At 41.4% G+C, this 27,191-nt stretch overlaps 1 long non-coding RNA gene across 1 annotated transcript in view; it reads right to left on the reverse strand.

Moving 5' to 3' along the window:
- Positions 1–27,191, reverse strand: part of LOC124613968 — a 653,661-nt gene that overhangs the window by 340,403 nt on the left and 286,067 nt on the right. The window contains exon 2 of the long non-coding RNA XR_006979667.1: positions 1,640–1,862. This is a non-coding gene — a long non-coding RNA (uncharacterized LOC124613968). The remainder of the gene's footprint in view (positions 1–1,639; positions 1,863–27,191) is intronic.

Raw genomic sequence — 27,191 nt, forward strand, 5'->3', positions numbered from 1 at the left:
TAGTGTTTCATCCCAAAAACAATCTTTCTCCATCTGTTTTTTTTAACCTTTCAGCATCTCCCTACCGCTGAATAACGGGTAGTTTTTCATTATCAATACAGGCTTCCTGGTATCACCGGAGAATGTTCAAAACAATTACTATACTGAACATCTGGAATTGTCCGCACTACCAAGGTCGTAGCCTTGTGGGTACCTGAACTCGTGTCGAAACGCTTTCCTTTCATTCTTATTTTCAGTTTTGCAAATAATCTTAAGTTGCACGGAGTCAAATCAGGAGAATAAGGAGTGTGTTCAAGCATCACTATACTTTTCTGAGCCAAGAAATTGCTCTCACTCTTCCTTTTGTGTGACGATGAGTGCAAGAAATAGCATGTTTCTTGATTGCGGTATTCAGGTCGAACCCAAACAATTCTCGCCCATAAACGATTTCAAACAAACATTCACAATTTAACCTCCTGCAGCGAATCCTTAATGCATGATTCCCTTTGAACCACAGAAAACAGTGAGCAGCGTCCTGACACGCTTCCTTCAGTCTTGGAGATTCTGGACCTTTCTATTCCCCGCTTTGGCACTTTGTAAGTGGTTAAAACTGAACACACAGTGTTTCGTGACCAGGCATGGATCCCTTGCAGCCGATCACTTTATGTCTCTGCAGTGTTCCACTCTGCGACCTTTTCGACCGTAAGTGTGTGAGTGGGCCCGAAGCGACAACATATTTTCGTTTTGTCCAAAATTTCAGTTAGAATGCGAAGCACAGTTGTTTTATGAATTCCGGTGAGCTCCTCAGTTAACCTAGTAGATGCACAACGATCGTCTCGAAGAATTTTTAGCCACTTTCTGAGCTGTTAATGATGCTCCTGGACATGGATCATCTTCAATGCTCTCTACAGCGTCACGAAACTGGCATGCCACTACACCGCTTTTCCGACTCATTGCTTTACTATTATAAACAGTTCGTGTCGTTTCAGAAGTGTCTGTGGCACTTTTACCTAATTTAAAGCAAAACGATGTCGCGCGTTGCTCCACCGCTCCTTTCACAACCGGGTTTCAAAACTTAAGGCAAAGTTTCGGTTATTATGAGCAGTTTGTGATGCCAGAGCTCTTAAATTTAAAACAGAAGGTAGAATAAACACCACGCTGGTTAATTCATGCAACCGTTCACAGGTGGCATTAGTAGTTACTGCATATAAAATCGGTCATCTTTCCTGTGCATCTCTTCTGTATCTTACGAGCATTCATGAAACATTTTTCACGGTACTTGGTTAAAACTCGTCACACCTTTTACGTCTTTCACGCGCAAGACTCCTCAGTGTTTAATCTGATACCGAGGAGCACAGACTGCTTGGAAGACACTAGCTAAGAACTGTACAGAAACACACATTAGAAGATGATCACATGCCAATCACAGATTCAGATCGGAATCAAAGTAAAATACTTGTTTCTCGCAGTGCTTGATTATTTTCTTCAACTTACCGAAACATGTGAACCGTAGTGTGCAATTCTTTTTATAAACGGGCAGCTCACGGAGCTTCATTCTCAGCAAAAGCTTATCAAAAATTACTACTGATGGTCGCAATGATCCCATTATTCCTAAGGTTTTCAGTTCTAATTAAAAATTAAAGAACGGAAAAATACTTACCTCACAAGGTGACGCAGTTTCAGTACGCTGTACAGTGTTCAGAAGAGCCAAAATCTGAGTCCAGGTGCAAGCACTCAACTTTAGTTTGACGTTGTTTCTCTAAATTACTCCACGGAAATCCCATCTCTTAGCAAGTGTCACGTCCACTTCCCCTCCTTACTGATGTCAAGTATGAGAGGCTCCATCGCCTCTTTGAACACATTTGTCGGTGGGACGTTGGGCCCTAACAAAAAGAGAACAACAGGCTACTTCAGAGAAGTTGCTTCACTGGGTAACGCATAGAGTACTCTCGCAATTGAATATCTAAGATGGGTTGTAGCTGCACAAATCCGTGGCAAAAGCATACAACTTACAAAAAAAAAAGCAGTATCACACAGGAGGTAACATTGCTAACAATCTGATGGTCTTTAATTTACGTTGGTTTTACATCTGTTTTGGTTTTGCCAAAGCAGTTTCATATAATGTTTATAAACCATGTAACTAAGTGGAAAAGATGAGTTTTGGTTGCTTTAGGATTAACGTTCAGCTGCTTAACAGGAATGTTGTAAATTATATAAAATGTTTCTATAGCTGTAGAGAAACTGCACATGTTGTTAAATGATCCTGAAACCCAGTCTCCAATTATAAAGTTTCAAATATTTGACTGCCACATATAACAAAGGAACTGTCATGCTCAGATGTAGCACGAGTCAGATATTGCAGTTCACCAGCGCTGCTTATATGGAAGTTGTTAGTGGAGTATATTCAACATGAGTGGGATTATTGATGAATTAGAGACGTATCTCTAGAGCAGAGTAGTTTACGTATACTGCTCTCCTGATTTTCAGCTTCGTAGCAGGCACAATATTGTGGGAGTTTCCATAGTTGCCTCCTTGAGATGTGACTACCGCAAATCTGTTGTCTCTCAGCCTGGACTTCAACCTAAGTGCAAACTGGCAACATTAACTCGGCTGCAAACTCGAAACCTGAAGATTATCGACGCCGCCAATAAAGTTTGAATCATAGCAAAAATTCTTATGTATTCCAGTACAAATCCAAAATGAACAAGCTTTACACCAATGAAAAAAGGAAGTTTCAAAGTTTTGGCGGGCGGTGATGGTTTCAGAGGCGGCCGGTAGAGTTCGCGCGGCAATACGGCCGTCATTGCGTTTCACTGTCACTTGTGAGATGGCGACTGTGGAGCAAAAAGTTTTCTGCGTTCTTGAGTTCGCAAAAAGTGACTTGCAATTTGCGATACAGCGGTCATTTCGTACCAAAATCGGTATCCAATCACCAGCTCGCAAAAGCATTAGCCGTTGGTTTAAGCAATCTAAACAGACTGGGAGAGTGTGCAAAGGAAAAAGCACAGGCCGACCGCTTGTGTCAGAATATGATGTCCGACGGATCCAAGAAAGTTTTGTGGGCAGTCCCAGTAAGTCTACCAATACAGCCAGTCGAGAACTTGGAATACCCCAACCAACTGTATGGAAAGTTCTGACACGGCGTTTGCTGTACAAGCCCTACCGATTATAGATTTTACAGGCTCTCAACCACAATGACAATGAGAAGTGTCTCGCATTTTGTGGTTACGTGCTAGCAAAGGTGGAGGATGACGCATTTCTGCAGCGGGTAATTTTTAGCGATGAAGCCACATTCCATCTTACTGGAAAAGTCAACAGGCACAATATTCGCATATGGGGTTTGGAAAATCCACATTCAGCATTGCAACACGAAAGAGACTCACCACAGATCAACGTAAATGATGATTTAATTGAAACCCTCAGCTGCCGACAGGTGTTGTTGATATACCTCGATGGGGACAGCCGAAAATGTGTGCCACGACCGGGACTCGAACCCGGGATCTCCTGCTTACGACACAGATGAATAGCGCGACTGCAGTGACTTATCCCTTGCACGCTTCCCGTGAAACCCACATTCCCAACTGTCCACAATCTACATACCTATCGGCAGCTGAGGGTTTTAATTAATTATCACTTATTCTAGAAAAGCTGCACGATCATCAGTGGTACCGGTTCTTTCGAGAACCGTTACTATCTTCATATATATTGTTAAAGGCTACCCAGCCACTGACCTTCGTCTGTGCGAATGCGCACAGGTTGTCCGAACTATTACGGAAATCGCCACCTTAGTGTGCGCAAGTAATGAGTGGATGGGCAAATATCTATTAGGTACATTACGTATGTAGACTGTGGACAGTTGGGAATGTGGGTCTCACGAGAAGCGTGCAAGGGATAAGTCCCTGCAGTCGCGCTATTCATCTGTGTCCTCGGTGGCTCAGATGGATACAGCGTCTGCCATGTAAGCAGGAGATCCCGGGTTCGAGTCCCGGTCGGGGCACACATTTTCAGCTGTCCCCATCGAGGTATATCAACAACACCTGTCGGCAGCTGAGAGTTTCAATTAATTATCATTTATTCTAGAGAAGCTGCCCGATCATCAACGGTATCTGTTCTTTCGACAACAGTTACTATCTTTATATATATAATTCTACTGTACGTGTGTATGTCACTGAACTCCTCCTAAACGACTGGACCGATTTGAATGATTTTTTTTGTATGCTTTTGGTTGGCGCCCTGGATGGTTTAGATTCACAAATCAGCCCGCCAGATGGCGCTGCAGTCGGTTTCTAGGTTATTTATATATACTGCAACTGAACGGCTGGATCGGTGGATGATTGGTGCCAATGAAGACAATAATATTCTCCGATGCCGCCAGCTGTTTCATAAATATATCGTCGATATGTATGCGAAAATTGAAAGCGAGCGATTACGATATATCAGGTATAATCAAGCGAAACTTCCAGCTGAGGAATACATTCATTTGCGTGATGCTATTGTTGGTAACGTAGATGGAATAACTAATATCAACGACATCGGTACTTCACATATTCTTCCATCATCATATATTTGTAGCCCACGGCATACGCAAGAATATATTCAAGATGCCATGACTTTTGTGCACGCGTACGGATGACCAGATTTGTTCATTACATTTACGTGTAATCCAAAATGGGATGAAATTAAAATTGCGTTATTGCCAGGTCAAACTGCAGTAGATCGGCATGATATCATTGCAAGTTGATGAACGTGATTATACATTCCTCTGTATTTGGCAAAACACGTTGCTGGCTGTATTCTGATGAATGGCAAAAACGAGGTTTGCCACACGCGCATTTTTTGATTTGGTTGGTCGACAAAATATAGTCTGAAGAAATTGATAAAATTTTCTCAGCAGAAATTCCGGATCGGAATATCGATCAAGAACTGTATGAGACTGTTACCGCTAACATGATCCACGGTCCATGCGGTGCTATAAACATGACGGCGCCGTGCATGGGCAATGGAAAATGTACGAAACGTTTTCCAAAAAATTGTATAAGTGATACATTCACTAATATCGATGGTTATCCATTGTATCGTCGTAGAGACACTGACCATGGTGGTCAATCACATCAATTACGCATGTCAAACGGTACAACAGTTGACATTGACAATCACTGGGTGGTTCCGTATTCATCATTGCTGCGCAAAATCTACAAAGCAATCATAAACATTGAGCTCTGCAGTTCGGTGAAGTCCATAAAATACATATGCAAATATGTCCATAAGGACAGTGATATGGCTGTATTTGCTGTTCACAATGTTAACGAAAACGATGAAATAACACGGTATCAAATGGGCCGATACATCAGCAGCAATGAAGCAGTTTGGCGTATTTTGGTTTTTCCGATACACGAAAGAGACCCTGCTGTTATACATTTGGCCGTGAACCTTGAAAATGGACAGCGTGTTTATTTCACGGAAGAGACTGCTCTACAACGTGCGTCAATTGCCGCAGAAACCACATTAACTAAGTTTTTCTAACTGTGTAACCGACCAGGTATTTCCGGTCAATTCGCAAAGACATTAATGTATACTGATGTGCCACGATATTTCACATGGAACCACGAAAGCGAGGTGTTCCGGTTGAAGGACACAACGGCATATTTATGGCAAATACATTAGGCCGATAATACAAAGTCCATCCAAAGCAACGCGAATGTTTCTTCTTGCTTTTATTGTTGGTTCAAAAGGCTCTGAGCACTATGGGACTTAACAGCTGAGGTCATCAGTCCCCTAGAACTTAGAACTACTTAAACCTAACTAACCTAAGGACATCACACGCATCCATGCCCGAGGCAGGATTCGAACCTGCGACCGGTGCGGTCGCGCGGCTCCAGACTGATGCGCCTAGAACCGCAAGGCCACACTGGCCGGCGCTTTTATTGTTAGTTAATGTTCCTGGACCGACGTCCTTCCAATACTTGCGAACAGTCAATGGCATTTTGTACGACACATATCATGATCCGTGTCGCGAATTATTTTTGCTGGAAGATGACAACCATTGGGATATTACACTTGCAGATGCAGCATTGAGTTCCTCTCCGCCGGCCGCGGTGGTCTCGCGGTTCTAGGCGCTCAGTTCGGAACCGCGGGACTGCTACGGTCGCAGGTTCGAATCCTGCCTCGGGCTTGGATGTGTGTGATGTCCTTAGGTTAGTTAGGTTTACGTAGTTCTAAGTTCTAGGGGACTGATGACCTCGGAAGTTAAGTCCCATAGTGCTCAGAGCCATTTGAACCATTTTTGAACCTCTCCTCATCAAATTCGCCAATTATTCGCCATATTATTGACGCCATGTTCTCCATCTCAAGCTTCTGTCCTCTGGGACAAATATAAAGATTCCATGAGCGACGACATTCTGCATCGCATTCGAATCGCTGATCAAGATCCCAATATCGATTTTTCGCCGGAAATATATAACGAGGCGCTAATAAAGATTAAAGATATTTGTATTCTGATTTCGAATATGCCACTCATTCATTTTGGTATGCCCTCACGTAACCGCCCAGAAACATACATTATTAACAGCGAGATGCACCAGGTGGCACTGGAAAAACGTTTCTTATCTCACTAATACTTGCGCGCATTCGATCACAAAATCATATTGCGTTAGCAATTGCTTCATCAGGTATTGCAACCATTTTGCTTGATGGCGGACGGACTGCACATTCAGCACTCAAGTTGCAGTTGAGCATTCACACAAATCCAGATACAATGTGCAACATAAAAAACAATCCGGTATGGCTAAAGTTTTGCAAAAATGCAAAATCATTATTTGAGGTGAATGCACTATGGCTCACAAGCATTCACTTGAAGCTCTCGATAGAATAATGAAAGATCTAAATAATAACACCAGGCTTTTCGATGGTGCCTTACTGCTGCTGTCCGGTAATTTCAGACAGACTTTGCTAGTCATTTCACGTGCTACATATGCGGATGAAATTAACGCATGTATAAAACAATCTTATCTATGGCGAAATGTCAGTACATTACGTCTTAACACAAATATACGTGTCCAACTGCAAAACGATCCATTGGCACTATCATTCTCCGAGCAATTGCTCAACATTGGAAATGGAACAATACCATTGCATGGAGACACACAATGCATCAAATTACGAGACAATTTCTGCAACATGGTAAAGCATCTTTCCAGATTTTCAAGCTAATTATATTAGTCATAAGTTTCTTCATGAACTAGCTATTTTAGCCGCAAAAATAATCAATGTTGACGCTATTAACCTCAAAATACAACAGTCATTGCCCGGCAATAAGATATTGTTCAAATCGATCGACACTGTTACCGATCCTGACGAAGCAGTCAACTATCCTGTTGAATTTTTGAATTCGATGGATTTACCAGGAATGCCACCACGTAACTTGCGATTAAAAATTGGATCACCTATGATTTTGCTTCGGAATTTAAATGCACCTAAGATACGCAACGGTACAAGATTAGTCATAAAAAATTATGGGGAATGTTCTTGAAGCTGCAATTTTGAACGGCAGATTTGAAGGAGAAGTTATTCTCCTGTCACGAATCCCAATGATCCCTTCACTCACCCGTTCCATTCAGACGTCTGCAATTTCCAATTCGCTTGGTATTTGCCATTAAAAGTCACAAGGTCAAACAATGTAGATTTATGGGTTGGTTGTAAAAAATCAGGTCTTTTCACATGGGCAATTATATGTGGCGTGTTCTCGCGTTGGAAAACCGTCAAGTTTATTCATTTATTCTCCTCAGGAATTGACTAAAAATATTGTTAATCAACTCACATTAAGATAAAATTAAACAAACATTATTTATTATAACGAATTGTTTTTAGAAAAATTGAGGTTATTTCAAAATAAAGAATAATGAAATTATTATATTATTTGTCATTCATTTCATACTTTGTTCAATATCCTAATCGCTTGAAATATCATGCAGGACAACGTCTGTCGGGTCCGCTAGTCTTCATATATAAAGATCAACGTGTTCTGTGCCGTATCACGCACAAAGGTTTATGGACCATTTTTTTTTGCGGAAAGAACTGTAACGGGAATCACGTACCTGGACATGTTGGAACAATGGCTGTTCGCTCAAGTTATGGAAGGCTCCAAGGCTTTCATTTTCCAACAGGATGAAGCTCCGCCCCATTGGCACCGTGATGTGGGGCTTTTTGAGTGACTCTCTTCCTCAGCGCTGGATCAGTCGCAGGGGACTTAAGGACCTGGCTCTGCACTTCTGGCCACCGAGATCTCCTGATCTCACACCCTGCGACTATTTCTTATGCGGTTATGTGAAGGAAGCTGTTTACGTCCCGTCTCCACCAACCACTCTGAACAATCTACGGAACTGTATCACTGCTGCCGTGCACTCAGTAACAGCAGATACGCTCTCGCGTCTGTGGGCCAAGTTTGGCTGCCGTATCGATGTTTGCCGTGCAGCCAACGACGGAGAGCACATTGAACAGGAGGGCACATTGAAGAACATATATCACATTTCTAATTATTAAATAATTATCAAAAACTATTTAATTACACATTATTACAAGTTATTAAATTCATTGAATTGATATAAAACATTATGAAAAAAACTTTTAAACTTCCTCTTTTCGTTCGTATAAAGCTTGCTCATTTTGTATTTGTATTTGAATAAATAAATACGAAGTTCTGAAAATGGGTCCATCATTTACAATAATCCTGTATGTGAATGCCCCCAGGAGTAACAGGACTGATAATATTGGCCGATTCATATTACAGTGCGGAATGCTACAAAAGTAAGGAAAAAAAGAAGAAACACACAAAGCGATAGGCAAGTGTTTACGGAGGAGGCATGGTTTGGAATGTAACTTGTTCCTGGAACAGTCATTAGCATCCAGACTCACTCGATGAAGAGAGATACTGGAGTGTTACTACACTACAGTTCCGGTCCGACTATCAAGATTTAGGTTTTCCATGGATCCTTGAAACCTCAACGGGAATACGGTAGAATTATTCATGAAGTACAAAACTGACGGCTTCCTTCTCACTCTAACACTACAACTGTGATAGTGGCCTCTTTTAATAATAGTTGCGCTGACGAGAATAAACTGTTCTGAACAGCTTCTGGTAACACCGAGCCGATGATTAAGTAACTTGAGGAATTTTGGTGTGATTCATCTTCATGGATGGAGCTTTAGGAGCGTTTAGCAATATTCCATTAACACACTGTTATTGGGATAACCATTTAGCTTTTTTGCTGAATGTATTTAATGCAGATGATCGAGTCGGAAGTTAAACAATTTCATGTTCACGTCATAAGTATATTTCACGTCTGAAGATAAACTTATAGAATACTGAAATCGCTCATGCGAATTAAGTTCTTTGCCATCAATATGGATTGTCCAAATACAGTACATTAATTTCAAGAAATTTTCCTTGTTGTTTTATATGCACTGTGAACAAAATCTTAGGATTCTGGAAGTTACTGAAGTACTATCATGCATCCGAGACGAGTCGTCAAAATACTTCCAGAACCACGCACCTCACAACAAAACAGCAAAGAGCAAATTCTCATGAAGTAGGGGGACCGACATGATGGTACCATACACTTTCTACTGGATAGCGCTGTTCTCGGAGAAACAGAAACTCCGTTGTTTGAATGAAAACCGCTTTCCTCCACAGCATATTACTGTTCTACAAGAAAAAATGACTAATGTTGAACTGAAAAATTTCTCATTCCATTATGCTTATATACAGGGGGTGAATCCGTGAAGCTGTTACGAACTTTCAGCGATAATGAAGAATGTATCAGTTTGAAGTAAGAGACACTGCTCTGAAAATGACCTTAAGAGCTATGAGCACTTGTTCATCTTCGCTACTGTGATCCCCGTCTCTTCTTCTGAACAAATGCTCGCAGCTCTTAAGTTACGCCTTTTAGAGTCCATATCTGCTGGACATTTTTTCTTGTTTTGATCAATAGTCCCAGATCTGAAAGTTGACTACCCTACAGTCTTAGCAATAACGGTACGGTGCATGTACTCCACTGTCAGAGGAATCGGAACGATTTTCGCTTGTAACTCGGTTGTTTCTGGACCTGGGTCTCTTATCTCAAATTGATACATTTACCCTTCTTTATCATCCCTGAAAGTGTATCTCCTCATAACAGAATCACTATATACCATCTCTTGCAAGACTTTGAGAATTACTCAAATAGAATTACTCCAGAGCATATTAGAAACAGTGAACTTCAATCTCAATACATATACTGGTACCACTTATAAAGGAGTCCTGACAATTCGATACTACTTCGAGATGGGTTCATTAATCAGCCATAAAACACAAACTAGTTTAGTAGATTGCACTGTTACAAAGCACAATCCCCTCTGCTTGGTTGTAGGTTCAAGAAGTTCCAACGTCACAGTCGAACATGGGAAGCATTATCAGAATATAATTCATAACATGACTGTGTCACATTCTTTCTCGAAACGGACCTCCCCGTACGAATTCCATATTTTTGGATACCTAAAGAAAGACATTCGTGAATTTGCTTCGAACAAAAAAGTGCACGTCTCGGCACAATCACATGATTCCATGAAGGCACTGAATGCCTTGTCTCACAATGGTATAAATGTACGAGGGCCGTTCAATAAGCAAAGCGACATTTTTTTCTCGCCCGATTTCGGCTGAAAAAATGGGGAATTCGGTTGTGAGGCAGTATCATGACAATAACATAGTTGGCGGCGCTACAAGTAACCTTCAAAATAGCGTCTAACGGAGGTGCGTTCCGAGCAGGGAGCTACCACAGAGTTTCTTTTGGCGGAAAACCAGAGCATGGCAGACATTGACAGGCGCTTGCAGAATGTCTATGGAGACTTGGCAGTGAATAAAAGCACGGCGACTTGTTGGGCGAGGTGTCTGTCACCATCGTAACAAGGTCGCGCAAACCTGTCCGATCTCCTACGTGAACAAAAGCAAACTTCTTTCAAAAAAAAGTGTTGCATTACTTACTGAACGCCCCTCGTATTAATAGTTATTACGATTATTGTCAAAATAACAAACAGTTTACTCACTCTTTTCCATCTGCCTCATTTTCATTTGACCATCCCTTATGTGCTGACTGTTGTTCGATCATGAGCAGGTAATACGTGTAATCCAGTAATATACGGACGACCGTCAGCAGTCACAATTCTTTCATGTCTTGCTTGTTTTATAAATAAAGCTACTCGGAACTGTAGAATTCGCACCTATCTGTAAGAGCCTTAAGCTGCCAACGCCATCCGCAGGCGTGCAATGTCAACGGATTTCACTCCTACAGAAAAGATTTGGATTGTACCACGAAGCCGTCTTGTTCGTCACGGCCCCTATTACCAAGTCGGCTAAGTTGCGTACGAGTTCTCCACATGGAAGTTTCGAAGATTCATCTATTGTCAGTGCATTTTAAACACTGACATATATGGAAAACCACAGCACTCGCATGATGAATTCTGGAATTACAGCTAATGAAGCAACCAAATTATGCTGCTTAAACCATGCGCGGTGCCGACTGAAGTAGACACTTTGTGTGCCACCAGTGAGTAGAGAGGACGATACTGCCGACATTACAGACACTACTAACTCCGAGTGTTATAACATCGGGACCTAGCGCACTGCTCTCTCCTCTTCCATTTTTTTCATACTTAGAGGATTTGAAGCTAAGTAGCCAGACAATTTTCTACGCGAGTTCAACGCAATTCTCGCAAAAATTCGAAAAAAAGTACAAAAGGTTCTCGCCTGCAGCAACGTCTATTACAACATTTGTTAACAAATACGTTAATTAATAAACAGTAAACCAGTTTTTAAATGAAAAGCACTTGATTTCCTTTTTAAGTACCTACTTGACTTAAAATAAATTAAAATTTGATGTAGATCAGCGAAATGCTTCGACACATGAATAAATTATACACATCAATAATACTACTCATTCTCTAGAAATGGAAAAGTATTTTCTTTTCTTTTAGATGTTTCGAATCTTTTTTACAGAATTTTAATTTATTGTGAATACCTTGTGTTCAAGTGAATAGTAATTAAACACAGAAATACGTCATTTTTATTAAAATTATGATTTAATACAATTAAAATTTCATTTAGATAGTAAAAACACAGTTCTAATATAAATGAAAAACCACAATAGAAGTGTAAAACCAGAGGAAAAATGCTCTTATCGGTGCACAAAATGGCGAATATGCTCCCGGTTAAATAGAAGACTGACTGAAAAGTGGGATAGCAGCTGCCTTATTCTATCTTCCTCAGCATCTTCAAAAATTATCCCAAAAATTTTGGGATCCGAACGCATTGGCGCTCTTTTTAACATGAAATCACCTCTCACTCCAACAAACACCTCCAACTGCAAATCGTTCACACGCACTAGTCCGTCGCTGTAAGTCGCTCATGCCCATACTCTCCCACTTGGCCGTTATCAATAACTCGTTTGGCCCAACCAATTCTCATGATCTCTCTGTCACTGTCTCCTGTCTCACAGCCATAATCCCCTTCGTTCTGTCTTGCTACTTCTTCTGTCTCCTCTCACTGTCACTATCTCCCTCTTGCTATTATTACTTCTTTCCTTCCTTCCACTGCGGCTCTCTCTTTCTCTCTCTTCCTCATGGTCATTACCACTGGCTCTCACCCATTTGCTACTTTACTTTCACTTTATTCCTCTCCCGCTGGTACTGTCTCCTTCACTCGTTTCCTAGGGCTATTCTGTCACTGTCAACTATGTTGCACTGTCGCTGTGTCCCTCTCTCATACGGCCATTGTCTCCTTCGCCCTTTCTATACCACAGCCACTGCCTAATATTTTCCAGTATTTATTACTTTTCAGTCTCTTTCCCAATGCCATTGCCTCCCTCTCTCTTAACATAAAAAAGCGCGAATGTGTTCGCAGGCCAAAACTTACGGGAAAATTTTTAATGGCGCTGAGGAAGGTACAATGAGCCAAATGGCACTCCCGTTTTCAGTCAATCTTTTAAATACACACGAATATATTCGCATTGTTTTGCGCTTCGATGGGATCATTTTTCCGCTCGTTCCCTCCTTTTTCCTGCTAGTGCAGGGCATGTCACCCATATGAAAAGAACTTAATGGATCAGTAAAATCTTAATTGTTTATTACGTGAAATTGAAATAATACGAAACTAATTTTACACCTCAGACCGGAGTTTACGTGTACAAAAAATGGTTCAAATGGCTCTGAGCACTATGGGACTTAACATCTTAGGTCATCAGTCCCCTAGAACTTAGAACTACTTAAACCTAACTAACCTAAGGACAGCACACACATCCATGCGCGAGGAAGGATTCGAACCTGCGACCGTAGCGGTCGCGCGGTTCCAGACTGTAGCTCCTTGAACCGCTCGGCCACCCCGGCCGGCTTACGTGTACAAAAATTTTGTAGTGCTGCAGTGCTAGTACATAGGGTCCATAGAACACGTCTGATGATGACGGAGACAGTTTACAGCATATTTCTCCATGCACAGTCACTTTATAAAATATATTTCCGTCTGCACCTGATTTTACGTGTACAGGTAGGGTAGATCTGAGCCTCTGTATCTCGGTAAAGGATTATTATTATTATTATTTATTATTATTATTATTACTACCTGCTATTTTCTTTTAGTCTGTTATCTACATAAAACAACAGACCGAATGTTGCAAATGAATTGGCATGAATATAACACATTATATTTTAACATAATTTCAAATGTGTTGGTAATAACTAAGCATTATGCTGTTTAACGGGAAAAAATTCAAATAGAATATCTACATAAAAGGAATAATAATAATAATAATAGTAATAATAATAATAATAATAATAACAAATGGAGTCTACATATTACCATTTGACCATCTGGCGCACAGATATCAGTTCATCCGGAATCCAGAAGGCACAAGCTATTAGTCTGCTAAACTGTGCAGAATTGGTTGATCATAAATTTTGTAATTTATAAATCTGGACTAAATTACTATACTCTCATTTGTCTGGATGGTTATGCATAAAAATGTCAAGAAACTTTTCAAGGTTGTTCGAGATCGCAACCTTAGGAATATATAGTAAACATTTCAGCCACTTACTTTGCATAGCCATCTTAGAATCCCCTGCTTGGATTTGGTATCCAAAAACTATGTTCTGGAGCGTTTCTCGATAACGGATAAAGATTTTTGAAAACGGGAATACGGTGTTTTTGATAAATGCGTAGAGAATATACTGTAAAAATTTGAGATGTTTGCTGCTGTTAGTTATTTAGATATCGGCTGCTGACGGGGAAAAATCATGACAAACGCATTTTTCCGATTTTCTCTCGGAACCACCAATGGTGAGCCACCTGAAGATTACTGGCAGATCCCCAGTAGAAACATCGTGTGATGAATTAAACGACGACCGGCAGCAAGCCCGAAATATGTTTGAACATTTAGTTCGCCCGTAAAATTTTAAAAATTAACAGCATCATCCGATTTTCTCCATTTGCCTAACCTGGAGGAAGTGTGTAATAAGATTTCTGCGCCATGCAGTCAGCTGTCGGCAGCTTATCATTTACCTCTAAATGTCTAGTAGCAATTCAAAAGCGCTCGGGCATCTTCCGAACTTCAAAGGCGATTTTTTTCGCGTTTTTGTGAGAATTACTTTTTACTATGTTTGTAAACTGATGCCTGCTCACTGAGCTTCGAATTGTGTAAGAATGAACGAAATGGAACAAGGTCAGTCCCAAGCACGACTACGAAGTAGAATGCACCTTGATATCCTTATGCTGAAGTGCTTGATCCTGTCTAAGCGTGAAAGGAATGTTACACATACTGAACTGTTACTTACCTTGCTGTTACAGAGTGTGGTTAGGCCGCACAAACGGTCGCTAATTAACTCCGGATTAGTTAGTGTCACACACTGCTGTATTCGACGAGCGTAATACTAAAGTCATGTGATCGGATCTCCTTGTTCATTTCGAGTGCTGAATATCTCATACAGGGAGATGACGTAAATTCAATATTCAGACTACGTCAGACTATCTATCTTCTACCGAGCTTACAAGTCCTTCATTCTTACACTTGAGAGATATTTTGGTTGACACTCCATGCGGTATGTGACAACAAATGTGACCGTTGAGTGTCACGGTAGGGATCAGGTCAACGTAATATTTAGCAGATGATTTAAGTGCTGACGAAAGGCAAGGCAAGCAACGCTCTTGTAAAATACACTTCTCGACACTAAACACGATAGCGTACGCGGAATGCAACAGCTTACTTTCCGTATCCTGAAAACGACTAATAAACTGCAGTTCTGCTTGACGGGCAGTTTTAATGTCTCTAACAACCTCCGTAACATTTACAAGCTCCAAGAAAAACAAAGGAAGTCTGCGTGCGATGGTAAAAAGGACTCCGGGAATTCAGGCACAGTACGTAAAAAAATTGGCTCCATAAATGCAACAAGATTACTTGCATTGCTGGAGGTTCTCCTCGTACGTGATCTATCAATGCTTCAAGGCAAGAAAAAGCTGAGTGCAGGCGACAGTGAAGAACATCCTACCAGGCGGGTTGAGACGTGGCGTGGCTCACGCGGCTACAACGTGACTCAAACTGCCACTCAAATGTATGCATATCCAACAGATACGCACCAGGTCGATGCTGTCAATCTCACACGTCCCGGAAAGTGTTCCTTGGACTTACAGAACAGATGCTGGCGTCCGTGGTTACTGTGCGCCAGCCTAATACACTGGAAGACATTCAGCAGCACTATTATTACAACGGAAAAGAACATGCCGAGAGAACTTGTAAACAATAGTGTGAAGTGGAAACGCAGGACTAAATGCAGCTCTAACCCTTAAGAGAGAAAAGTGATGAGTCCCACAGATGACTTGCATTGGAGGCTGCAAAGCTTCTTATCAGCCAACCTTAAAAAACCAATCCCTCAATGCTCAGCAATTTTGGCCACCGAAGCACGTGACTGCGTTCCTCTAACGTCTGTGCACACCTCTCTTCGCGAGTGAAACGCTTTGACAAAAAAGCACTATCTATATTTTCAAAATATTTGACTTTCCACAGGAAAAAAACTGATTACCTGCAGACTACGCGGTGTCGGTAGCTCACATAATCATCACTAATGCTAAAATCACAATTATCTCCGTATTCACATTAGTGGTGCAGTGAGTACGAATTCTGGTATATCTTCCTCCCAATACTTAGATTACCGACATCGTCTGTCTGTCTGGTTAATGTGCTTTTCTGCCCGAAGATACTAGATTTCATGGAGCTCTCCATGCTAGTCTATCCTACAAGTCTCTTCATATCTGCATCAGAACTGTAAGCTACATCTATTTGAACTTTTTTACTGGTGTCGATCTATAATTTTCCTACTTTCACCAAAGAGTCCTCTCCATTTACTAATTAACTATTCCTCGGACCCTCAGAATGTGTCCTACCAATCTTTTAGTCATACGGTTCTAGCCGCTACAGTCTTGAAGCGCGCGACTGCTACGCTCGCAGGTTCGAATCCTGCCTCGGGCATGGATGTGTGTGATGTCCTTAGGTTAGTTAGGTTTAAGTAGTTCTAAGTTCTAGGGGACTGATGACCTTAGAAGTTAAGTCCCATAGTGGTCAGAGCCATTTGATTTTTTTAGTCATATTGTGCATTAATCTTCTTTTGTCCCTAATTCGAGTCTGTATCTTTTAGTTATGTTTTCTCCAGAAAGCGATGCTAACTCGGTCCTACAACAACGGGACCTGCTGCTGTAGTTGAACTTAATTTAACCATATTGCGTTTAAGCTGGTACAAACATGAAAAGATCAACCTATAAATATCACAAAGCAAATAATCGACACAACAATTTAACATTACATCTCAATATCCACAGAAGTTTTCATACCTTACAGCTGCCCAATCTTCATCAGACACCAACTTTAGCTTCAAAGGAATATAAAAAACAGAACTCCGTAGACTTTCAGAAACACACACCTGAAACTGAAGTGTTAATGTAACCGCTATTAATACACTAACTTTTGTGTATGTCTCAGCGTAATTGTTGAGGGAGGGAGGGAGGGAGGGGGGTAGACACATTCATTTGCAGATGCTATTCTTAGGCATATCTTAAGGAGTAGTTGGACGTCACTGTACAGTGCCAGGCCGAATAACGGCGACGGAACAGCCTCACGACATACCATTAAACGATGGTACGCAATAGAGCTAACCCCTACAAGGTTCAGTCTCTGTAATTCTTCACTTACCTTCTACCGATCAACAATAACGGTCACGTCTTTAAGGGCGTGTTGCAGGTATCCAATAAAATAAGATTCACAGTAGAAATTGGATATCAGTCTGCGGCAGCTTAAGTTCTCATTCGGATCTAATGCACTTTCGCAAAAACCCGTTTATTTTAGTCTCACCTAAAATAAAGCAATCGATACATGCGTGCCACGCCATGAAAGGCACGTGCAGCGAAAGTAATATTCCCGCGTTAGGACTTGTTACACAATGTAACAACTATACGAATTAGTTAAAAAAAAGTTCGTGACATTTTTATTCGCAGTACATCTACGACTTATTTCAATACACCCCGAAATAGTTTTGAGAAATATGAGTATAAGGGAGGCTGCTATTCCAAAACATACAAAAAGTCAACAGATCGTGGCGAGTAGGTGGCCACCATATGGTCTGATTTATTTTGCGTCCAGTGGCACCATTACATTATGACGAAGCTCTATGCAGTCGACGTATACGCCACAGAGAAGGCAATGAACTCGCTACCTATCCTCCGGTCTACAATGTTCTGTGCAGATTCGTGGGTGGAAAGGCGCGATAGGGGTGTGTCACGCGAGGAACTTTCAATTTCATATATCTGGCTTCTTGATATTCGGCAAAAGAAAGAACGTAAGGAAGGGCAGAAGGAGGCAGGGAGGGAGGGAGGAAAAAATTTCCAGGTTTTTTTCGATTGTAAGTGCGTCTAACGATTACTATTCAAACTCCCAGCTGTGTATCATGTATTTGGTTACGTCGCTTAGTGGCGGGACGTGTTTTAGTTGACTGCTGAAGACCTTCAGTCTACAGCGAGCTTAACCGCATTTCATTTTTAATGACATGGTTGTTAGGTTCTGATGTTTCATTAGATTTCGCTCGGAGGCGACTTTCTGCAATTCGATGATCAATTCATTTCTGTACGGTGCTTTCTTTTACATTTTCGATGGAATTATGCAAACAATGGAGACTACTAAATTGAGTACATGAAAGTATGGGACCAATATTCTGAAATGGAAATTTACCGTTTACAGTTCATAACTGGTCGCTGCGGAAGGAGGGGACATTACTTGTTACAGCAACTTGCAGGCATGCATCTAATGTGTGATGCAACAGGATGTTGTGTCCGGAAAGCCGAAAGAAGGAAAGGGCAACGCGTTCTAATTGGAGTAAATTTGTATCCGTGGACAGAAACTGGGTCGCACTGGCCAATGTTCCCGTCGTAGAACTGTTCGCACAGTACAATTTGAGCAGACGCTGTTCTATCGGGTGGGAGATGATTCATCAATAAGTGTGCGTCAACTTGGCCTTGAAATGCAAACTTCAAAGAACAAACAATGAATGATTTTTGAAGTTTGTCAACGGAATGCGCTGTAAAGCATGCACTGGGATTGGCGGTCCAATAGTTGCTATGTGGTTGAGTTCTTATGTCAGCTGCTTATTCCATTAAAAGCGCAAGTTCATTTACGAGCCTCTTTTGGAACACTATGTAGATTTTTGAGGAAGCCTTCCGCTATTTTTAACGTATCTTGTTCTTTTGTTTTTTTGTTCGTCGGTGTAGTTTTTATCTTTCTTCCTGCTGATAAATTTATAGTTTTATTACGTTCATTCTACTTGAAATAGACGCTTTGCATGGTCAGCTATTTCATTTGTTTTGCGAATTTGATAAAGTGCAATTAATCGTTGCATCTGTGTACAATTTAACTTATTCACAGTATATTCAGATAAACTAACATGTTATTTTGTTTCGTGTGCAAAAACAAATTAGTTTTGTGGTTGTCCGAGACACGCAAACAAAGTAAACTTGTCCGTGCGAGAAACATGATTTTTTAAAAATTCATTCTGAAACACTAAAATGTTTGCCCTTATGCTTCGATGACAGTCATAATGTACAATAATCTTAACAGAAATTCCACCCTTTTATAACTGAATGGTAAGTTAATTGAAATCAGTGGAATTCGTGGTATGATTAATGCACTTGCCTTTTTCTTTCCCTGTTGATATCACCGCGTCAGTAACGATGTCTAGAAGTATTTTTGCTAGGGCATACCAGGAACACTGAGGGAATTCAGCAATTCTGTGGCGAAGTTTACGCTTTTGTCTTGGTTCATCATTATATCGAGGGATTTAACAATTTTTTCTTCACTTAATAACATATTCCGTACTCACAGATTTCATCGCATCATTTTTGTTTCTAAAACTGTTGGCTCATACAACCTTTATTTGTTTATGTAGCTTATCTAATCGGCCACGCTTTTCGTATGAGCTGTTCCTCAGCCTGTTGCACAACACAATGGTTAGGACGATTTTGCCTGAGTGCCGATCAATCTGATGTGTGCCGTTTCCAAGTTGTATTCGAAAACATTCGTTAAAATTTCTGAATGTTCGTAATATATCGCGTACATTATGCAACCATCTCCAATACTTTCGCCTTGAACAACACAGCGATGTGGAAGAGACAGATGACATCCTTCGTGAGCACCTCCACTACAGTGCACAATGGCGGAACCAAGTGTAGCACCAGACACAAAAGACAGCGATTAGTGGTGCGTGGATTTGGAGGTATCGTAAATTCACCAAAAGCACATTATATTTATTGATTTCAACTTACTTCAACCAGTTATTTCATTGCTCAGGGTCTCATTTTATTTCGATATATCTCTTGCTATCGCCTTCCATGTACCTCTCGCAACGCCGGACTGTGTATCAGTTTAGTATTCGTTAAAAGGAGGTTCACTCAAATGGCTCTGAGCACTATGGGACCTGAGATCATCAGTCCGCTAGAACTTAGAAATACTTAAACCTAACTAACCTAAGGACATTACACACACCAAAGCCCGAGGCAGGATTCGAACCTGCGGCCGTAACGGTCGCGCGGTTCCAGTCCGTAGCACCTACAACCGCTCGTCCACGCCGGCCGGCGAGGTTCCCTCATTGATAGAGACCCACAACTCAAGAATGAGACCTGTAGAGCGTTTACGAAACGGGGCAGTGCAGTAATGTTTAGCCTGTGGTAGCAGGAGGTCACAGCGAACGCGAGGAGATAAAAAGCTGCGCGCGCCGCGCCAAGCCCGGATGGCCGGCTGTTGCCTGGGCTCCCCGCAACACGCACTGCATTCCTCACGCTTCGACATCGCATACTCCCGCAATTAGCCTCCAGCAACTACTAGAACTGTGGAACTTTTAGAAGAAACTTTCATACTGCAGTGGAGTGTACGTTGATATGAAACTTGTAGGCAAGTAAACTGAGTGCCGGACCGAGACTCGAACTCGGGACCTTAGCCTTTCGCGGGCAAGTGCCCTACCGACTGTGCTACCCCGGTATGGCTCACGACCCGTCCTCACAGCTTTACTTCAGCCAGTACTTCATCTCCTACTTCCACATGTGGAACTTATGCTGATGATCCGCTACACCCTTTAAGTGGGAATGCTGCTCACCTCTCTGCTCGTACAACCACCAGGCCGCTTGTGTATTTGGTGTAACGAGGCACTCTGAGAATCTAGTCAGTGACAAGACAACTATTCCAGCAAAAAAAAAAAAAAAAAAAAAAAAAAAAAAAAAAAAAAAAAAAAACAATTCCCTTCAGAAATATGAAGCGACTGACTCAGTCAGCAGATATCTAAATCTGAAGCAGGCAGGTTATCACCCGTTCCGACTATATTCTCCTCCTTCTACATTAGTACTCCGCAAGCCGCCATACGGTGCATGGAAGAGCGTACCTTGTACCACTGCTAATCAATCCCTTTTCTGTTCCACTTGCAAATGAAGCGATTGAAGAAAGACTATTTACCTTCACACGAGCCCTGATCGGCATGTATGCGACAGCATGCGTACCTGATAATGTGTTCCAAAACGCCACACATAAAAACGAAATTTTCTGATGCTCATACCTTGGGTTCTATTTGTGATCCAAAGGCAGGGTCAGGTGTTCTGGATAGCCCTTGGACTAGGGACCATTTGTATACCCAACAGAAGGATCGTCTTAGTGTCACTATCCTGCAGTACAGGGTCAAAGTACGAATATTACACACTTCCTCCAGCTTAAGCAAATGGAGCAAATCGGATGGTTCTTTTTACATTGATGTGGTCTACGGCGGGCTTGACTGTGGACGGTTCGTCGGAAAACCAAGCAAAAAGGGTTTTATTACTATACTTTCGCCATCACCAGCGGACCAAAACCCAGCCGAGGATTCCAAGACGGCTATGCACAGCAAATAGCTGTAATTTTCACGATGTATTCCCATGATTCCAATCTCGAACAACCATGAAAATTTTCTTTATCATAAAAAACAATAAAAAAATTACAAAATAAAAGTTCGAAATTACCCTACTTGTACACGTAAAAAACGGTATGTTGTGAAATGTAAACAATAAATAACCGCAGCAAATTGCTCAGACTTTCTCTAGTCATTTAGCTACAACAGCCGCCACCCTTGTTTCAAAAATCCTTATCCGTTATCGAGAAACACACCGAAAACTTATTTTCGGCTGTCAAAACACAGCCGCGGATTCCGAGATGGCTATGCATAGCAAATGGCTATGATTTTTACGATGCGTTCTTATGATCCCAATCTCCAACAACATTGAAAGTTTTCTTCAAATGTTTATCCGTGTCCGAGATACAGAGGTTCAAAGTTACCCTATTTGTAAACGTAAAACAAGCACGTAAAATTCGTTGCAAGGCGAAAACGTAGTTTATTAAGTGACATAGCGCGGATAAATAAGCTTTATCGTGTGGAGAGCTCAAGTTGTAGTACTCAAGCACATGCAATTTTTTTCATGTAAAATCCGGTTTGAGATGTAAAATTAGTTTTGCGTTATTTCAAATTCACGTAAGTAAACCATCTAAAGTTTACTGACGGATATATTTCTTTTCATGTGAGTTACATGCCCTGCTGCACCACGGAAAATAAGGGAACCGGCGGAAAAATCCTCCTGTCAGAGCACAAAACATGTGAATTGATGCTGTTTGTTTGAAAGAATGACTGAAAAGTGGGGTACCAGCTGTCTCGTTATATTTTCCTCAGCACCATTAATAATTTTCCGAAAAATTTTGGCTTGCGAACATATTCGCCCTTTTTTTATGCTGAGAGAGAAGACGGCAGTGGCAATAGCAAAGAGACGGAAAAGTGATAAATACCGTTAGATGTGAGATAGAGTTACAGTGGCGGAGGTGGGGAGGGGGCGACAAGGGAATAATGAGAAAGTGGGTGAGAGCCAGTGATAATGAGAGGCGGAGTATATGACAATGACAACGAGGAAGAGAGATTGCGACAATCTGAAGAGACAGTAGCAGTACAAAGGAAGGAAGGAATGAGGTTGTCGCAGTAAGAGAGAGAGAGACAGAGAGAGGTAGAGGTAGACAGTGACAATAAGAAGAGATTGTAGGACAGGAAGAAGGGAACTGTGACTGTGACACAGGAGACAATGAGAGAGAGATACTAAGACACATGAGTGAGTGAGAAAGGGCAACTGGGGTATGAGTGGCTTACAGCTACGAATTTTGGGTGTGAGCGAGTTACAGTTGGGGGAGCATGTGGAAGTCAGAGGTGAGTTGCATGTAAAAAGACCGCGAATATGTTCGCACGCCAAAATTTTTGGTAAAATTTTTAAAGTTGTTGAGGACGGAAAAACGATGCAGCTGATACCCCACTTTTCAGTCAGTCTTTTAAGTAAACAGTAACATATTCGCTATTTTAGCGCTCCGACAGGAGCATTTTTCCGCTAGTTTCCCTTATCTCGTATTCGCCGTCCTTAGGTGAAATGAACGCTGGCAGCAGTAAAATAATTCTTCTGTTAGCCGCAAATTCCGGTCCTCTAAATTTCCTTAATGTTTCGCGGAAAGAAAGTTATCTTCCCTCCATGGGTTCTCATCAGAGTTTACGAAAAGTCTTCATAATTCTCACGTTTGATCGAACTTGTTGTTGTTGTTGTTGTGGTCTTCAGTCCTGAGACTGGTTTGATGCAGCTCTCCATGCTACTCTATCCTGTGCAAGCTTCTTCATCTCCCAGTACCTACTGCAACCTACATCCTTCTGAATCTGCTTAGTGTATTCATCTCTTGGTCTCCCTCTACGATTTTTACCCTCCACGCTGCCCTTCAATGCTAAATTTGTGATCCCTTGATGCCTCAAAACATGTCCTACCAACCGATCCCTTCTTCTAGTCAAGTTGTGCCACAAACTTCTCTTCTCCCCAATCCTATTCAATACCTCCTCATTAGTTACGTGATCTACCCACCTTATCTTCAGCATTCTTCTGTAGCACCACATTTCGAAAGCTTCTATTCTCTTCTTGTCAAAAATGGTTATCGTCCATGTTTCACTTCCATACATGGCTACACTCCATACAAATACTTTCAGAAACGACTTCCTGACACTTAAATCTATACTCGATGTTAACAAATTTCTCTTCTTCAGAAACGATTTCCTTGCCATTGCCAGTCTACATTTTATATCCTCTCTACTTCGACCATCATCAGTTATTTTACTCCCTGAATAGCAAAACTCCTTTACTACTTTAAGTGTCTCATTTCCTAATCTAATCCCCTCAGCATCACCCGATTTAATTTGACTACATTCCATTATCTTCGTTTTGCTTTTGTTGATGTTCATCTTACATCCCCCTTTCAAGACACTCTCCATTCCCTTCAACTGCTCTTCCAAGTCCTTTGCTGCCTCTGACAGAATTACAATGTCATCGGCGAACCTCAAAGTTTTTATTTCTTCTCCATGGATTTTAATACCTACTCCGAATTTTTCTTTTGTTTCTTTTACTGCTTGCTCAATATACAGATTGAATAACATCGGGGAGAGGCTACAACCCTGTCTCACTCCTTTCCCAACCACTGCTTCCCTTTCATGCCCCTCGACTCTTATAACTGCCATCTGGTTTCTGTACAAATTGTAAATAGCCTTTCGCTCCCTGTATTTTACCCCTGCCACCTTCAGAATTTGAAAGAGAGTATTCCAGTTAACGTTGTCAAAAGCTTTCTCTAAGTCTACAAATGCTAGAAGCGTAGGTTTGCCTTTTCTTAGTCTTTCTTCTAAGATAAGTCGTAAGGTTAGTATTGCCTCACGTGTTCCAATATTTCTGCGGAATCCAAACTGATCATCCCCGAGGTCCGCTTCTACCAGTTTTCCAATTCGTCTGTAAAGAATTCGTGTTAGTATTTTGCAGCTGTGACTTATTAAACTGATAGTTCGGTAATTTTCACATCTGTCAACACCTGCTTTCTTTGGGATTGGAATTATTATATTCTTCTTGAAGTCTGTGGGTATTTCGCCTGTCTCATACATCTTGCTCACCAGATGGTAGAGTTTTGTCGTGACTGGCTCTCCCAAGGCCGTCAGTAGTTCTAATGGAATGTTGTCTACTCCCGGGACCTTGTTTCGACTCAGGTCTTTCAGTGCTCTGTCATACTCTTCACGCAGTATCTTATCTCCCATTTCATCTTCATCTACATCCTCTTCCATTTCCATAATATTGTCCTCAAGAACATCGCCCCTATATAGACCCTCTATATACTCCTTCCACCTTTCTGCTTTCCCTTCTTTGCTTAGAACTGGGTTGCCATCTGAGCTCTTGATATTCATACAAGTGGTTCTCTTCTCTCCAAAGGTCTCTTTAATTTTCCTGTAGGCAGTATCTATCTTACCCCTAGTGAGATAAGCCTCTACATCCTTACATTTGTCCTCTAGCCATCCCTGCTTAGCCATTTTGCACTTCCTGTCGATCTCATTTTTGAGACGTTTGTATTCCTTTTTGCCTGCTTCATTTACTGCATTTTTATATTTTCTCCTTTCATCAATTAAATTCAATATTTCTTCTGTTACCCAAGGATTTCTATTAGCCCTCGTCTTTTTACCTACTTGATCCTCTGCTGCCTTCACTACTTCATCCCTCAGAGCTACCCATTCTTCTTCTACTGTATTTCTTTCCCCCATTGCTGTCAATTGTTCCCTTTTGCTTTCCCTGAAACTCTGTACAACCTCTGGTTTAGTCAGTTTATCCAGGTCCCATCTCCTTAAATTCCTGCCATTTTGCAGTTTCTTCGGTTTCAATCTGCAGTTCATAACCAATATATTGTGGTCAGAATCCACATCTGCCCCTGGAAATGTCTTACAATTTAAAACCTGGTTCCTAAATCTCTGTCTTACCATTATGTAATCTATCTGATACCTTTTAGTATCTCCAGGATTCTTCCAGGTATACAACCTTCTTTCATGATTCTTGAACCAAGTGTTAGCTATGATGAAGTTATGCTCTGTGCAAAATTCTACAAGGCGGCTTCCTCTTTCATTTCTTCCCCCCAATCCATATTCACGTACTATGTTTCCTTCTCTCCCTTTTCCTACTGACGAATTCCAGTCACCCATGACTATTAAATTTTCGTCTCCCTTCACTACCTGAATAATTTCTTTTATCTCGTCATACATTTCATCAATTTCTTCATCATCTGCAGAGCTAGTTGGCATATGAACTTGTACTACTGTAGTAGGCATGGGCTTTGTGTCTATCTTGGCCACAATAATGCGTTCACTATGCTGTTTGTAGTAGCTAACCCGCACTCCTATTTTTTTTATTCATTATTAAACCTACTCCTGCATTACCCCTATTTGATTTTGTATTTATAACCCTGTAATCACCTGGCCAAAAGTCTTGTTCCTCCTGCCACCGAACTTCACTAATTCCCACTATATCTAACTTTAACCTATCAATTTCCCTTTTTAAATTTTCTAACCTACCTGCCCGATTAAGGGATCTGACATTCCATGCTCCGATCCGTAGAATGCCAGTTTTCTTTCTCCTGATAACGACGCCCTCTTGAGTAGTCCCCGCCCGGAGATCCGAATGGGGGACTATTTTACCTCCGGAATATTTTACCCAAGAGGACGCCATCATCATTTAATCATACAGAAAAGCTGCATGCCCTCGGGAAAAACTACGGCTGTAGTTTCCCCTTGCTTTCAGCCGTTCGCAGTACCAGCACAGCAAGGCCGTTTTGGTTAATGTTACAAGGCCAGATCAGTCAATCATCCAGACTGTTGCCCCTGCAACTACTGAAAAGGCTGCTGCCCCTCTTCAGGAACCACATGTTTGTCTGGCCTCTCAACAGATACTCCTCCGTTGTGGTTGCACCTACGGTACGGCCATCTGTATCGCTGAGGCACGCAAGCCTCCCCACCAACGGCAAGGTCCATGGTTCATGGGGGGTGATCGAACTTAACAGTAACAAATCTAGCAACACGCCTCTGAACTGGTTCGATGTCTTCCTTTAATCTAAATGGTGGAGATCCCAAACACTGGAGCATTTTTCAATAATGCGTCGCACAATTGTTCTATATGCTTCTCCTTTACAGATGAACCACATTTTTCTAGGATTCTCCCAACAACCGGAAGTCGAGCATTCGCCTTCTCTTCTACTAAGCCGTATCTCTTAGAAACACCTCATTTCAGAATTTCTGTGTAACGCCTATTCAAAATTTAGATCATGACTGATAAACTGCCACTGGACTTAAAATTCTCCAATGCTCTCGCTTTCACAGTTTTAAACGGAGACTATTATAAGCAACTATTTCATGTGGAATAAATTTCTCTATTGCATCAGACACACTGCTAACGACTGAAAACCATACATTGCCCTACAATCGTTTCAGAGGATATCAAACGTTGTAGCCAAAATGGAAGATCCAAAATGCGAAAGAAACTGCATTTGCACCACACGCGCAACTCAGATAACACCCAACTAATGATCTATGTTACATCCCTTGAAAGTTTCAGCAATGCTCCATAAATAAATTTCCAACTATGGCTACTATTTCTGTTTCCTTGCAATAGAGAAGAACAGTGCTAAATGGTGGTGTGAGCTACCTTTTCAGCAGGTGACGTTATCAGAGAGGCTACCACAGGCATGGGATAGTCAGCGATGATTACCCTAAATCATAAT

This window comes from Schistocerca americana, chromosome 4 (genome assembly GCF_021461395.2).
Source record: "Schistocerca americana isolate TAMUIC-IGC-003095 chromosome 4, iqSchAmer2.1, whole genome shotgun sequence".
Classification (NCBI taxonomy): Eukaryota; Metazoa; Arthropoda; class Insecta; order Orthoptera; family Acrididae; genus Schistocerca; species Schistocerca americana.